The sequence below is a fragment of the Corvus brachyrhynchos genome, unplaced genomic scaffold (genome assembly GCF_000691975.1).
Source record: "Corvus brachyrhynchos isolate BGI_N302 unplaced genomic scaffold, ASM69197v1 scaffold56, whole genome shotgun sequence".
Classification (NCBI taxonomy): Eukaryota; Metazoa; Chordata; class Aves; order Passeriformes; family Corvidae; genus Corvus; species Corvus brachyrhynchos.
Genome location: NW_008238664.1, coordinates 4,255,127 through 4,259,757, shown reverse-complemented (window position 1 = coordinate 4,259,757; position 4,631 = coordinate 4,255,127).

Genomic DNA, 4,631 nt, shown 5'->3' with positions numbered 1-4,631 from the left:
AGGAATGACTCCCTACACTAACGACACTGGGATGTGTTAGACACACCTCTAAGTGCATCCTGAGAGGTTCCCAAATCCGTGCTCCCCACCTCCTCCCCTGCACCTGTGGCTACTCACACTGGGCTCCATCTTTCCTTTGGGGTGCACAGTCTGTGGTCTTTGCAGTGCTTGGTGGGGAAGGGAGCGCTCCTGGTCTGCCAGTGGGGTGGTATCCCTGTGGCTGCGGGATGGACACAGCACCCTGGGCAGGAAGGCAGGCAGGGAGCTGGGTGCTGGGTCATGGCCACAGGCAACATGGATCAGCCTGTGTCAGCCCACGGAGGTGGTTGGCCCAAGGTGTTCAAGTGCTCTTCTGCCATGTGAGAAGTGAGGAGATGCCCAGTGATGAGGGTTAACTCCTCTGTCTGCTGGGGTGACAGGCAGCGGGACTCCTCACCTGACCATGCTGGAAATACTGACAGCACAGCAAAAGAGCCTTTGATTACCTTGGACGTGAAGGATCCTGACTGTGAGGCTGGAGCACGGGCATTAGCAGATCTTTAATCCCAGCCAGGCAGTGACTGGTCCGGAAGGCTCCAGACCATCTGCTCTTCAGTTGAAGGGCACCTGGCCCAGGGCGGCACAGCAAAGGCAAGTCAAGGAGGAGCGGCCTGACGCTTTAGGAAAGCACATTCTTGGTTTTGACACAGAGAGGTTGCTCACAATGACATAGCCTGGACCCGGGGGTTGCTGCACGTAGAGTATTTCCAAGAGCTACAAATGCAGGTTAAGCAAAGCCTGGCAATTTCTGCTGAGCCAGAGGGGAACAGTAAACTGGGGAGAGCTGGATGATGAATGGAGCAAGTCTTAAGTTCTGCTGTAGACAAAATACAATTAGGGACCTTGTACAACTCTGACTTTGAAGCCAATAATATTTTTCTTATTTAAAAAATGTGGGAAATCAACTTCTGACCGGCGGCATGAATTTCCAATTTTCTTTAAATAAATCAAATCAAAGAAACAGAAGGAAAGAAAAAGACAGAAGTAAAAATGCGTTGGGGTGCAGCATGTGTGCATGTTCAGGTTGTGCAGGCACTGAAGGCAAGGCTTCAAACCCAACCTCTAAGAAATGACAAGTTTTGAAAGCAGAGCTGCAAGCTCAGCAAATGCTGACTATAGAGGGGCAAACGTTGCCACCACTTGTCTGGATGCTGGCTAATGACTTCCAGAGGGCCTGCAACAGAAGCCCCGCACCACCGCTGCAGGACAGAAAGGTATTACTGTGCTAAAATGTGACGCCAAGGATTATTCCTGTGCTGCTCATTAGTGCTGGAAGTTCAAGGGCATGGAAATGCAGCTCCATGTGTAAGGGTCAGATGTTTCGTCACAGGTGTGCCGGAGCAGGAGAGCTGCTGGCTACTGTCTGACTGTGGCCACCGGCTCTGCACTGCTGCAATACCCAAATTGGTGTCCTTGAGGTGCCTTAGAAACCTGCCATTTATTGAGCCTATTTCAAGCCTAGAAACAACCTGCTGAGGCATATTTGCTGTCTCATTTTTTGTCTTTTGTTAAAGTGACTTTTGAGATGCACTGGGCAGCAGTTTGTTTGCCGTACTAAATATGCAAATTGTAAGTGGGTGCTGTGTTTGAACATGTTGCAGCAACCCAGATGCTGGTTTCAGCTCTTCCAACAAACAGTGCTCAGAAGTTTGTTCGTGGAACACAGGCACGTCCTCCTCCAACACCCTTGAGACCGAAACTCAGCTGCATGCCATTTTTCAGCGAGTAATGTGTGTAAAAACCAGTGTGGAATGATAATCCTGAAGAAAAGGGTTGCTGTGAACAGGCTTTGCTGCCAGGAATGACAAGAAGCCTGAAAACACCCGTTTGGTATTTTTTTGTGTGTATGGGAAGTGGTACCTAGGGTGTGGGCTGTGATGTTTGTCTCCACACAGGTCAGAAACAGCATCAGGGATGCTCAGGAGGTGAGGCTGGCAGGGAGCCTGGAGCACATCAAGCTTTACCCACTGAGACAAACCCTGCTTGGGCCATTACATCTGCTTTGGCAAATGCATTCATCTGCAGCCAGCCCACGAGCCAGTATTAGGGCCACATCTCGTGCTTGGAGAGCCTCCAAAACACGTGGGACCACAAGCATCAGCACAGCTGAGCAGAAGCCAAGGCAGGCAAAAGACCAACTTGGCCTTTCCAAAGGGGAATGGGGCCCCACCAGACAGCAAGGGCTGGAGAAAACAGAATTGTGTTGGGCAGACATGCAGCTGCTCTCCCTGGGGGTCCTGTGGGTGGCACAGCTCATCATTCCCCAACACGGCTGCATCCTTCTGGCAGGGACAGCACCCCAGAGCTGGTGCAGCCTGGGACTGTCCTTCATGGCTTGACTGGGGACACCAAGACCCCCAGAACTCCCTTGGGAGTTTCAGTAATATCTGCCATCCTTCACTTGGTGCCCCAAACATTTCGGTGGTAGTAGTGAGCTCTGTTAGGCAGCTGCTGCCTGCCACCCTACAGCCAGCTGGAACAATTACACTGGTAAGCTGTCTGTTATCTGCCAGGATCTGCTGCTGAAATGGGAGGGTGTTTCAGCAGGGCTTGGCACCCTTATTTCCCTGAGGCTCATGCTATCTGGGGGGAGAAAGTGCCGGGTGCTTTCTGATTCGATCACAGTTTGGAGGCTGTGGAAAGCACTGGGATGTGTCATCCCCCTGCCATGCTGCAGGTTCCCACTTCCTTGCAAGGGGCCCAGACACCCTTGAGGCCAGTGGACACGCACACATCACTGCTGTGGTGAGGCTGTGTTACCCTTTTGGGAGTTTTTGCAAGTGGATCCTTCCAAGGAAGCCCTTTGCAGAGCCATGTCTGCCCCTGTCACCATGAACGTCCACCCATCATCATGTCCCACACAAGGGCCTGCTCTCCCTCACCTCTGGCTTCTCCAGCTTCCTTTGCTCCCTGGGCAGAGAGCAGGTGCTGAAGCACCCCACCAACACCCAGGCTGGGCTTTGCCAGCCTGCAGCACCTGGGAAGAGCTGACCTTTGGTGTTCAGCCCAGTCCAGGTGTCGACTGTCCGCACCTCATGCAAAAGATAGGTTCCACACTGGGGATCTCCTTGGCTCCCTCCTACAGGTCCTGAGCTGGGGCAGGTTCACAGCAGCAGCTGGTGGGGTGGTAATACAGGTCATTTTGTCAGGAGCACAAGCTCACACACCCCCAGCACTGGCAGCACTCTCGTTCTCTTCTGCCCTGTGCTTCTGGGCAGAAGCTCCTTGGCCTCCTCAGCCTTTCCCAAACAAAGGTCCATGCCATTTTTCCAGAAGAAAGCCAAGGACCAGCTCATGTCCCAGTAGAACTGGGTGACTTGTGAGAAGGGCAGGAAGCATGTCGATGCATTTAGCACCAAAATACAACATGGCTTTGTTCTATAGGATTGTAGTCTTGCTCTTCTTGTGATGGACATGGAGACTGAACACTGACAAACTCCTGACTTTTGTTGGGGGTTAAATCTTGACATGCCAACTGACTGCCTGGCCAAGTGCTTGGGTGGGGGGCTTTTCTGTGGGACAGTTTTGAGGATTTTATGAAGCATTCTTAGCCTTTGGGCTGCTGGTTGAGAGATGTTTTGGTAGAGAGTAGGATCACAGATTGAGCCAGGGGTTGATGAGATGTAATATCAGCTTCTGATTCACCTCCACACAGCAGGAACGTGCGGGAAGAGGGTTGGATGTTCATGTGCAGCATGTGGCAAGTGCTGCTCGCATGAGCATGAAGCCTGCTCTTCTCACCCAGCATAGAAGGTAAGGGAGGGCCCATCAGCCAGACAGGTATTTTTGGATATACCCTCCCTTCCCCATAGGCAGCTAGTCTGTGAGGCATGTCCTTGCTGTCTGTTCAGCCCACAGCAGCTTCACCCTGTGAAGCCAAAGGCCACTGCACTGTCCAAAAGTTTCCTTGTATAGGGTGGATTATCTTCAAAAACTGTGAACATCTGAGAGGTAATGGCCTCCGGGTCCTCAGGCATTTGCTCCAGAAGCAGGCAACAGCTGGGATTCATTATTTCCATTCCCACCAAAGCCAACAGGGAAAAATCAGGGAGGTTCTCCTGGTCTCTGCACTGGCTGTATTTCATCAGGCAGGTTCAATTTGTAATATAATCTACCTCCTCCCATTCCAAGGGAAGATGGGAGATGAGAGTAGTCCCCAGGTCAGGCCCATTATAAGGAGGTAACCTTATAGGGAAAGCTCTGTCTCTACAGGTTCTGCTGTTGGGTAAACGTGCCCTGAGTGGCACAGGACTTTTGCAGGACCTAGCCCTAAGCCAAGCTCTGGGCAAGGTGTCCCCCATACCAGGCAGGGTGAGCATCCTGGACTTGTTTCACTGGCTCTGCTGGAAGCAGAGAGAGACTGCTCCTGGCAGGAGCAATCCAAGGGCCACTGCTGGGTGCAGATGTTGGGTTGGAGCACTGTGAACTTGGTGCTGGGCAGCCCCAAAAGAAGGCTATTTCTTTAGAGCTCAGTTTTGGCACCCCATGGAGTGCCTGCCAGCCCAGGGGCACATGGAGAGGTCCAGAAACAGGGGCCTCCCTCCGCACCCCTTAGTGAATGCCAAGCTGCTGTCTGTTCAGGATAAGAGCGG